The 12,081-nt window shown below is 42.3% G+C and overlaps 1 protein-coding gene across 1 annotated transcript in view; it reads right to left on the reverse strand.

Annotated features, from left to right (window-relative positions):
• The window catches only part of LOC126272560 (UDP-glycosyltransferase UGT5-like), a 127,734-nt gene extending 122,960 nt beyond the window's left edge, over nucleotides 1–4,774 (reverse strand). The window contains exon 1 of the mRNA XM_049975482.1: nucleotides 4,443–4,774. The gene's annotated coding sequence lies outside the window, so the exon portion shown is untranslated. The remainder of the gene's footprint in view (nucleotides 1–4,442) is intronic.
• Nucleotides 4,775–12,081: the final 7,307 nt, after the last annotated feature.

The raw sequence follows: 12,081 nt of genomic DNA on the forward strand, positions 1-12,081 counted from the left end.
TACCGTCAAACCTTAGATTCAGGTTTGCCCTAACTTACATTTTGGCAACTTTTTGTATATTTTCCTCACAAACCCCTGACATTATAGTCAGGCATGCAATTAATCAATACTATAGTAAAACGTTCTGTCGAAGGAATTTTCATTTACTACAGTAGCAAGAGATTTATATAAGAGAAAAATCGTAAGATTTGGTACTTTTTTTTTCACAGAAGTTTGGAGAACTGCAAAAATCTTGCAAAAGAAGATATCAATAGTCTGTTCCACAGATATTTGTAATAATGGTACATCGAACTTTTCACAAAAATACATTAATTTTGTTGTGAGAGATTTTTCAAAAAGAGGAACATTTGTATTCACCTTGTTGAAAAAATTTCAGCTGTTTATAATTAAAAACGTAGAAATTCAATAAGCATTAAAACGTATGTGTGTATCCATATAACGTTCCTTAACAACTGTGCCATATTTAGTTACACTGTCTCGAAAACTTTGCATTTAATAAGGTTATTTTCGAAGTATTTCGACTGCTCATACACCCTCCCCCCCCCCCCCCCCCTTAATGCTTGGTACACGGTACTAGCTAGAACTTTTACAACTAGTAGAGCCACTGTGTGTGAACTGCCACCAGTTCCAAATGGGAACAACATCTAAATACCTTTATAAAACCAATCGGTCAGATGAGATGGAGTGCCTCGGATCGGTGATAACATCTACAGATTCTAAGGATAAGGACACTGAAAAATCTTATAATAATTAATTGTTTTACGTTGGGGGTGACTAAGAGGAGTCATCTGAATGTGGAAGTAACTAGGAAAGTTAAAGGAAGAACGGGCGAGAAGACCAGCTGTGAGCTGCTGTTCAGAATGGTGGTCATGCGCATATGAGATGAACGGTAGCTCCAGGTTACAGAGACTGGTCTGGACGACTGACAATAAAAGAAGTAAGAACCGACCACACCCGAGGCTTGCTTCAGGAGCTATAGTGCGATTAAAATTACTTGGTGTCACGCGGAACAATGATCTAAGTGGCCGCCGCGAGGTACGCCAGAAATGCCATATGCTATATCGAGCACTGATTATGAGCGACCAGTGACTGAAATGCGGTAGACGACACATTTTGCAGCCCTGAATCTGAACGCGTGTCCTGAGCTAACTAACCACTACCTCGCGATGTGCGGTGTATCCGAGGAAACGCCTGTTAGCAATCTGCGGCAGGACTAAAGTCACAGTCGTTTTGTTCACGGTGATTAAAGCTAATTTTTACGAGCAAAATCATGACAAAAAATTAAGTTTCAACGCAGAAAGCGCACTGTAACATCTCGCTGTTTGTACGCGAGCTGACACCATACGACCATCGAGGAGTCGTGCTTCGAACGCATTTACAAAAATGTTTAAATGTGTGTGAGATCTTACTGCTTGGACTTAACTGCTAAGGTCATCAGTCCCTAAGCTTATACACTACTTAACCTAAATTATCCTAAGGACAAAGACACAACCATGCCCGAGGGAGGACTCGTACCTCCGCCGGGACCAGCCGCACAGTCCATGGCAGCAGCGCCTAAGACCGTTCAGCTAAGCCCGAGCGGCAACTCATTTACAGGTTATAGGCGACAGAGACAGATTGGGACGAGAAATGAATGATAGGAAGGAATATAAGAGCAAATGAAAAGGTCAATATGATGGTGACAATGGTGCGAGAAAGGAAAAAAAATGAAAAATTACATTGCAACCAATTAACTGAAAATAATAATAGTGATTTTAATAAAGATTTTAAAATACAATGTTATCAGACTCCGAGATTCACGACTTGCAGGACAGGACGTTACGTTTATTAGTTTATAGAACGAGCAACACGATCATTTGCTGCATTCAAAAATTTCAATTTCATGCTACGTCGTATGAAGTTTACATGCCGTCATTTGATGTCTGTGATACTGATACTTGAATGTGTGGAGCCGAATTGCGTCAATGTGCGAAGGAATTGGCTAGCGCTGTGTACGAAATGTACATCATCATTGTTCCTTGTGTAATGCTTTGTGTGTGTTTATCGAGTGTGATGAAATACGAAACAAAATGGCCGGACCCAGGATTCGGGATCCAAAAGCAACAAGAAAAAAGGGGAGACGAGGAATTTGAAGTGAACTGACAATTTTTTGTGGCATTTTGGGAACGTCGTCAATTCGGGTTAAAAAAATGGTTCAAATGGCTCTGAGCACTACGGGACTTAACATCTATGGTCATCAGTCCCCTAGAACTAAGAACTACTTAAACCTAACCAACCTAAGGACATCACAGAACACCCAGCCATCACGAGGCAGAGAAAATCCCTGACCCCGCCGGGAATCTCATCCGGGAACCCGGGCGTGGGAAGCGAGAACGCTACCGCACGACCACGAGATGCGGGCCGTCAATTCGGGAGTGACGTTGAACGCTCTGATCGGAGGAAGACACCTCCACCACGTGAAGTGGCAACTGTCAAGCAACTTTGAAGAAATGGCTCTGAGCACTATGGGACTTAACTTCTGAGGTCATCAGTGCCCTAGACTTTGAACTACTTAAACCTAATTAATCTAAGGACATCACACACATCCATGCCCGAGGCAGGATTCCAACTTGCGACCGTAGCGGTAACGCGGTTCCAGACTATAGAGAGCCTAGGACTGCTCGGCCAACCCGGCCGGCTCAAGCAATTTTAATCAGACTATAAACACATGGGGAGAGCTACAAGTGAATCGCCTACGCCGGTGTGGGCATGCCGTGCACTGTGAACCGAACTATATGACAAAAACAGTACCTGACTGAAAAGAACCGAAAAGAGACGTTGGGGGTCCGCCGAATACTTGGATCAGGTCAGTAGAGAACGGTCTGATAGCGATGGGACTGTATTCTGAAATGTTGGAAATGCTTTTCAGAATGGCGCAGCCCAGACAAGGAGCGCCAACCCCAAGAGACATAGGAAATGAGTACGATATTGCAACGCCTGCTCTATTCCGAATTACGATCCATGCATGCATGCCTGAAGGAACAGGCACTGCGGCGATTACAGCCATTATGAAATACATGAAATGTAGTCGCGTTTGCGAATAAGGACAACCATACTGGAATAACGACAATGACAATTTGTGCCGGAGCGGGACTCGAACCTGGATTTGCGAGTTGCAGCGAGCAGCCACCTTACCATTCGGCTATCCGTGCACAAGTGACGGCAAGACCCATACTTCTACATGCCATCAAACGTCTACGGGAATATACATAACTGATAATGGATGTATGAGTACAGGTTGTAGACACAGGGCTTACACATGGAAGTTTGGGTCTGGACGTTAGTCCAGCCTAATGGTAAGGCAACCGCTCGCGATTAGTGGAAAAATCGGGTTCGTGTTCTAACAACCCTACCACAACAAATGCCAAAAATTAATTAGGATTGTAGTGTTGCTCACGCTGCTAAATATTGCATTTTCGGACAACAACAAAGTTATATTATGTGACAGGTGTCATTAGAGCATAGTTAATAAAGTCAATTATTGAAATAATGGATAAACTAGGCACTCATCTTTTCGTGTTTCCCACGCTGGTCTCATTGTGAACTCATGGTGGTGGTGGTTAGTGTTTAACGTCCCGTCGACAAAGAGGTCATTAGAGACGGTGTGAACTCATGGCTCAATCATCGAAAATGTAGGTAGTGATGATTCAAAGCTCGGATGCAAAGAGGCCTAGGTGTTATTCTGCGATACTGGAAAGTTTTATAGATGTGTTTCATAGACAATTCTTGAAGATTAAACTTTTGCAATTTAGGACAATGGTGATGTAAAAAAGTAATCAGCACTCCGAACTTGAGTTACACTTCTTTTTTATTACTTTTGTTGCAATATCACGTAAATCGTTCCAAAACATCACTTCACAATGTAATACATACTTGAAAATATCTCCCTCACTGTTAAAGTTCACATTTTGTAAACTGACTACAATTTGTGTCTTTTTAACATGACGACCAAAACTTGACTCTCTAGCGCCCAAAAATCAGAGTTACAAGTACGTCAAAGATCATAGTGACAAAAGAAAGAATACACATAAGAATAATATCATTGCAATATATACATATCCATATCGATGTATCGAAGTACCTCTACATTAATGAAATCAAATCTGAATGTTGTCACAGAAATATGTTAACTATTTTACAGAAACACAGTAGAATATTGCTCGTATCGAGAGGTTGAGGTGAGGTGCCGTAACGGTTACGTAATTCAAGTACAGTTAGAGTGTCCCAGTGCGGCACAAGTTTCATTGTCATTCTATTATACAGCTGTTAGTTTCCTGCATCGGAAACCGGGAACACATTTCATTTACACGAGATAAGGTACGGAAGAAGTAGCGGCTGACAAAAGAAAGCTACACGGTTTGCTCAACGAAGTAAGGAGGGAAGCAGGAGAGCGGTTGACTCACGTGTGGCCCGCAGCTGAGGAACGCACTCGGGTGCGTGTGGCGAGGCAGAGCAGGCAGGCGCTCCGGCCGTCCGCGGCGGCTACTGCGGGCCGCGCGGAACAGTTACGACGAGCCAGGCCGGCCGCGACCCTCGCTTCTAATATCGGCACAAGGTCGCCGCGGGGGCCAAGGCGCGTTTGACGCGACGTCACTGCGTGACGCTGCCGGCACATGTGGACCACGTGTGTGGACGCACGGCAGAACGGCGTGACTGGGCGCTTTTGTTTCGTGACAGAGCGACAGGCGTTCAAGTTCAGCGGTCCGCCTTCCGCGCTGACGGCGGCCCGAGCACTGCACAACTCGCCAGCACTTGCCAGGCACAACTCAGACGCAAGCTCTTGTAACACAACGAGCCCTTCCCACGATTCTATCTTTTGTTTGGATTACACTGCTGTACAGAACTCAGATGGAATCTGTTGTTAAACAACGATGCGAAACACAATCCTCCCCATGATATAACACGTGTGTGCGTAGTTTACGTCTAGATCTACATCTACATGATTACTCTGCAATTCACATTTAAGTGCTTGGCAGAGGGTTCAAAAATGGTTCAAATGGTTCTGAGCGCTATGGGGCTCAACTGCTGTGGTCATCAGTCCCCCAGAACTTAGAACTACTTAAACTTAACTGCCGGCCGCGGTGGTCTCGCGGTTCTAGGCGCGCAGTCCGGAACCGTGCGACTGCTACGGTCGCAGGTTCGAATCCTGCCTCGGGCATGAATGTGTGTGATGTCCTTAGGTTAGTTAGGTTTAAGTAGTTCTAACTTCTAGGGGACTGATGACCACAGCAGTTGAGTCCCATAGTGCTCAGAGCCAATTTTTTAAACCTAACTAACCTAAGGACATCACACACATCCATGCCCGAGGCAGAATTCGAACCTGCGACCGTATCAGTCGCACGGTTCCGGACTGCGCGCCTAGAACCGCGAGACCACCGCGGCCGGCGGCAGAGGGTTCATCGAACCACAATCATACTATCTCTCTACCATTCCACTCCCGAACAGCGCGCGGGAAAAACGAACACTTGAACCTTTCTGTTCGAGCTCTGACTTCTCTTCTTTTATTTTGATGATCATTCTTACCTATGTAGGTTGGGCTCAACAAAATATTTTCGCATTCGGAAGAGAAAGTTGGTGACTGAAATTTCGTAAATAGATCTTACCGCGACAAAAAAATTCTTAGCTTTAACGACTTCCATCGCAACTCGCGTATCTGCCACACTCTCTCCCCTATTACGTGATAATACAAAACGAGCTGCCCTTTTTGCACCCTTTCGATGCAATCCGTCAATCCCACCTAGTAAGGATCCCACACCGCGCAACAATATTCTAACAGAGGACGAACGAGTGTAGTGTAAGCTGTATCTTTAGTGGACTTGCATCTTCTAAGTGTCCTGGCAATGAAACGCAACCTTTGGCTCGCCTTCCTCACAATATTATCTATGTGGTGTTTCCAACTGAAGTTGCTCGTAATTTTTACACCCAGGTACTTAGTTGAATTGACAGCCTTGCGAACTGTGTACTATTTATCGAGTAATCAAATTCCAACGGATTTCTTTTGGAACTCATGTGGGTCACCTCACAATTTTCGATATTTAGCGTCAACTGCCACCTGCCACACCATACAGCAGTCTTTTCTAAATCGCTTTGCAACTGACACTGGTCTTCGGATGACCTTACTAGACGGTGAATTACAGCATCATCTGCGAACAACCTAAGAAAACTACTCAGATTGTCACCCAGGTCATTTATATAGATCAGGAATAGCAGAGGTCCCAGGCCGCTTCCCTGGGGAACATCTGATATCTCTTCAATTTTACTCGATGATTTGCCGTCTACTACTACGAATTGCGACCTTCCTGACAGGAAATCACGAATCCAGTCGCACAACTGAGACGATACCCCATAGGCCAGCAGGTTGTTTAGAAATCGCTTGTGAGGAACGGTGTCAAAAGCTTTCGGGAAATCTAGAAATAAGGAATCAACTTGAGATCCCCTGTCGATAGCGGCCATTACTTCGTGCGAATAAATAGCTAGCTGCGTTGCACAAGAACGATGTTTTCTGAAACCATGCTGATTACGTATCAATAGATCGTTCTCTTCGAGGTGATTCACAATGTCTGAATACAGTATATGCTCCAAAACCCTACTGCAAACCGACGTCAATGATATAGGTCTTTAGTTCGATGGATTACTCTTATTAAGGTTCTTACACACTGGTGCGACCTGCGCAATTTTCCAACCTGTAGGTACCGATCTATCGGTGAGTGAGCGGTTGTATATGATTGCTAAGTAGGGAGCTATTGTATCAGCGTAATCTGAAAGGAACCTAATCGGTAAACAATCTGGACCTGAAGACTTGCCCGTATCAAGCGATTTGAGTTGCTTCGCAACGCCTGGGGTATCTAATAAACTCATGCTAGCAGAAGTTCGTGTTTCAAAATCTGGGATATTCCATTCGTCTTCCCTGGTGAAGGAATTTGGGAAAACTGCGTTCAATAACTCCGCTTTAGAGGCACAGTCGTCGGTAACAGTACCATCGGCGAAGGTATTGACTGCGTCTTGCCGCTTGTGTAGTTTTCGAGTCTCGGTCCGGCACACAATTTTAATCTGCCAGGAAGTTTCAAATCAGCGCTCACTCCGCTGCAAAGTGAAACCTTCATTCTGCAAACATACCCCTGACTGTGGCTAAGCCATGTCCCCCCAGTATCCTTTCTTACAGGAGTGCCATTCTTGCAAGTTCTGTAGAAGAATCTCTGTAAGGTTTGGGAGGTAGGAGGCGAAGTACTGACGGATGTAAAGCCGTGAGGACGGGTGCTATAAGTTTTGTTCGGACTGGAGAATCTTGTTTTGAAAATTAAAAAATCTTCTTAACATCCATGCGTGCAAACACAAATACACTCCTGGCCATTAAAATTGCTACACCAAGAAGATGACGTGCTACAGACGCGAAATTTAACCGACAGGAAGAAGATGCTGTGATATGCAAATGATTAGCTTTTCAGAGCATTCGCACAACGTTGGCGCTGATGGCGACATCTACAACGTGCTGACATGAAGAAAGTTTCCAACCGATTTCTCATACACAAACAGCAGTTGACCGGCGTTGCCTGGTGAAACGTTGTTGTGATGCCTCGAGTAAGGAGGAGAAATGTGTTTCCGACTTTGATAAAGGTCGGATTGTAGCCTATCGCGATTGCGGTTTATCGTATCGAGACATTGCTTCTCGCTTTGGTCGAGACCCATGACTGTTAGCAGAATATGGAATCAGTGGGTTCAGGAGGGTAATACGGAACGCCGTGCTGAATCCCAACGGCCTCGTATGACTAGCAGTCGAGTTGACAGGCATCTTATCCGCATGGGTATAACGGATCGTGCAGCCACGTCTCGATCCCTGAGTCAGCAGATGGGGACGTTTGAAAGACAACAACCATCTGCATGGACGGTTCGATGACATTTGCAGCAGCATGGACTATCAGCTCGGAGACCATGGCTGCGGTAACCATTGTTGCTGCATCAAAGTCAGGAGCGCCTGCGATGGTGTACTCAACGACGAATCTGGGTGCACGAATGGCGAAACGTCATTTTTTCGGATGAATCCAGATTTACAGCATCATGATGGTCGCATCCATGTTTGGCGACAACGCGGTGAACGCACGTTGGAAGCATGTATTCGTGATCACCATACTGGCGTATCACCCGGCGTGATGGTATGGGGTGTCATTGGTTACAAATTGGTCACCTCTTGTTCGCATTGACGGCACTATAAACAGTGGACGTTACATTTCAGATGTGTTACGACCCGTGGCTCTACCCTTCATTCTATCCCTGCTGCGAAACCCTACATTTCAGCAGGATAACGCACGACTGCATGTTGCACGTCATGTATGGGCCTTTCTGAATACGGAAAATGTTCGACTGCTGCCCTGGCCAGCACATACTCCTGTTGTGTCACCAATCGAAAACGTCTGGTGAATGGTGGCTCAGCAACTGGCTCGTTACAATACTCCAGTCACTACTCTTGATGAAGTGTGATACGGTGTTGAAGTTGCATGGGCAGCTGTACCTGTACACGCCATCCAAGCTTTGTTTGAGTCAATGCCGAAGCCTATCAAGGCCGTTGTTACGGCCAGTGGTGGTTGTTCTGAGTGCTGATTTCTCAGGATCTGTGGACCCAAATTGCGAGAAAATGTAATCACATGTCGGTTCTAGTATAACACATTTGTCTAATGAATACCAGTTTATCATCTGCATTTCTTCTTGGTGTAGCAATTTTAATGACCAATAGTGTAAATAAATGGACAATATATACATACTACGAAATGTATTACGGCCAGTGGTGGTTGTTCTGAGTGCTGATTTCTCAGGATCTATGGACCCAAATTGCGAGAAAATGTAATCACATGTCGGTTCTAGTATAACACATTTGTCTAATGAATACCAGTTTATCATCTGCATTTCTTCTTGGTGTAGCAATTTTAATGACCAATAGTGTAAATAAATTGACAATATATACATACTACGAAATGTATTACGGCCAGTGGTGGTTGTTCTGAGTGCTGATTTCTCAGGATCTGTGGACCCAAATTGCGAGAAAATGTAATCACATGTCGGTTCTAGTATAACACATTTGTCTAATGAATACCAGTTTATCATCTGCATTTCTTCTTGGTGTAGCAATTTTAATGACCAATAGTGTAAATAAATTGACAATATATACATACTACGAAATGTATTACGGCCAGTGGTGGTTGTTCTGAGTGCTGATTTCTCAGGATCTGTGGACCCAAATTGCGAGAAAATGTAATCACATGTCGGTTCTAGTATAACACATTTGTCTAATGAATACCAGTTTATCATCTGCATTTCTTCTTGGTGTAGCAATTTTAATGACCAATAGTGTAAATAAATTGACAATATATACATACTACGAAATGTATTACGGCCAGTGGTGGTTGTTCTGAGTGCTGATTTCTCAGGATCTGTGGACCCAAATTGCGAGAAAATGTAATCACATGTCGGTTCTAGTATAACACATTTGTCTAATGAATACCAGTTTATCATCTGCATTTCTTCTTGGTGTAGCAATTTTAATGACCAATAGTGTAAATAAATTGACAATATATACATACTACGAAATGTATTACGGCCAGTGGTGGTTGTTCTGAGTGCTGATTTCTCAGGATCTGTGGACCCAAATTGCGAGAAAATGTAATCACATGTCGGTTCTAGTATAACACATTTGTCTAATGAATACCAGTTTATTATCTGCATTTCTTCTTGGTGTAGCAATTTTAATGACCAATAGTGTAAATAAATTGACAATATATACATACTACGAAATGTATTACGGCCAGTGGTGGTTGTTCTGAGTGCTGATTTCTCAGGATCTATGGACCCAAATTGCGAGAAAATGTAATCACATGTCGGTTCTAGTATAACACATTTGTCTAATGAATACCAGTTTATCATATGCATTTCTTCTTGGTGTAGCAATTTTAATGACCAATAGTGTAAATAAATTGACAATATGTACATATTACGAAATGTATTACGGCCAGTGGTGGTTGTTCTGAGTGCTGATTTCTCAGGATCTATGGACCCAAATTGCGAGAAAATGTAATCACATGTCGGTTCTAGTATAACACATTTGTCTAATGAATACCAGTTTATCATCTGCATTTCTTCTTGGTGTAGCAATTTTAATGACCAATAGTGTAAATAAATTGACAATATATACATACTACGAAATGTATTACGGCCAGTGGTGGTTGTTCTGAGTGCTGATTTCTCAGGATCTGTATACCCAAATTGCGAGAAAATGTAATCACATGTCGGTTCTAGTATAACACATTTGTCTAATGAATAATAGTTTATCATCTGCATTTCTTCTTGGTGTAGCAATTTTAATGACCAATAGTGTAAATAAATTGACAATATATACATACTACGAAATGTATTACGGCCAGTGGTGGTTGTTCTGAGTGCTGATTTCTCAGGATCTGTGGACCCAAATTGCGAGAAAATGTAATCACATGTCGGTTCTAGTATAACACATTTGTCTAATGAATACCAGTTTATCATCTGCATTTCTTCTTGGTGTAGCAATTTTAATGACCAATAGTGTAAATAAATTGACAATATATACATACTACGAAATGTATTACGGCCAGTGGTGGTTGTTCTGAGTGCTGATTTCTCAGGATCTGTGGACCCAAATTGCGAGAAAATGTAATCACATGTCGGTTCTAGTATAACACATTTGTCTAATGAATACCAGTTTATCATCTGCATTTCTTCTTGGTGTAGCAATTTTAATGACCAATAGTGTAAATAAATTGACAATATATACATACTACGAAATGTATTACGGCCAGTGGTGGTTGTTCTGAGTGCTGATTTCTCAGGATCTATGGACCCAAATTGCGAGAAAATGTAATCACATGTCGGTTCTAGTATAACACATTTGTCTAATGAATACCAGTTTATCATCTGCATTTCTTCTTGGTGTAGCAATTTCAATGACCAATAGTGTAAATAAATTGACAATATATACATACTACGAAATGTATTACGGCCAGTGGTGGTTGTTCTGAGTGCTGATTTCTCAGGATCTATGGACCCAAATTGCGAGAAAATGTAATCACATGTCGGTTCTAGTATAACACATTTGTCTAATGAATACCAGTTTATCATCTGCATTTCTTCTTGGTGTAGCAATTTTAATGACCAATAGTGTAAATAAATTGACAATATATACATACTACGAAATGTATTACGGCCAGTGGTGGTTGTTCTGAGTGCTGATTTCTCAGGATCTGTGGACCCAAATTGCGAGAAAATGTAATCACATGTCGGTTCTAGTATAACACATTTGTCTAATGAATACCAGTTTATCATCTGCATTTCTTCTTGGTGTAGCAATTTTAATGACCAATAGTGTAAATAAATTGACAATATATACATACTACGAAATGTATTACGGCCAGTGGTGGTTGTTCTGAGTGCTGATTTCTCAGGATCTGTGGACCCAAATTGCGAGAAAATGTAATCACATGTCGGCTCTAGTATAACAAATTTGTCTAATGAATACCAGTTTATCATCTGCATTTCTTCTTGGTGTAGCAATTTTAATGACCAATAGTGTAAATAAATTGACAATATATACATACTACGAAATGTATTACGGCCAGTGGTGGTTGTTCTGAGTGCTGATTTCTCAGGATCTGTGGACCCAAATTGCGAGAAAATGTAATCACATGTCGGTTCTAGTATAACACATTTGTCTAATGAATACCAGTTTATCATCTGCATTTCTTCTTGGTGTAGCAATTTTAATGACCAATAGTGTAAATAAATTGACAATATATACATACTACGAAATGTATTACGGCCAGTGGTGGTTGTTCTGAGTGCTGATTTCTCAGGATCTGTGGACCCAAATTGCGAGAAAATGTAATCACATGTCGGTTCTAGTATAACACATTTGTCTAATGAATACCAGTTTATCATCTGCATTTCTTCTTGGTGTAGCAATTTTAATGACCAATAGTGTAAATAAATTGACAATATATACATACTACGATATGAATTACGGCCAGT

The sequence above is a fragment of the Schistocerca gregaria genome, chromosome 5 (assembly GCF_023897955.1).
Source record: "Schistocerca gregaria isolate iqSchGreg1 chromosome 5, iqSchGreg1.2, whole genome shotgun sequence".
Lineage (NCBI taxonomy): Eukaryota > Metazoa > Arthropoda > Insecta > Orthoptera > Acrididae > Schistocerca > Schistocerca gregaria.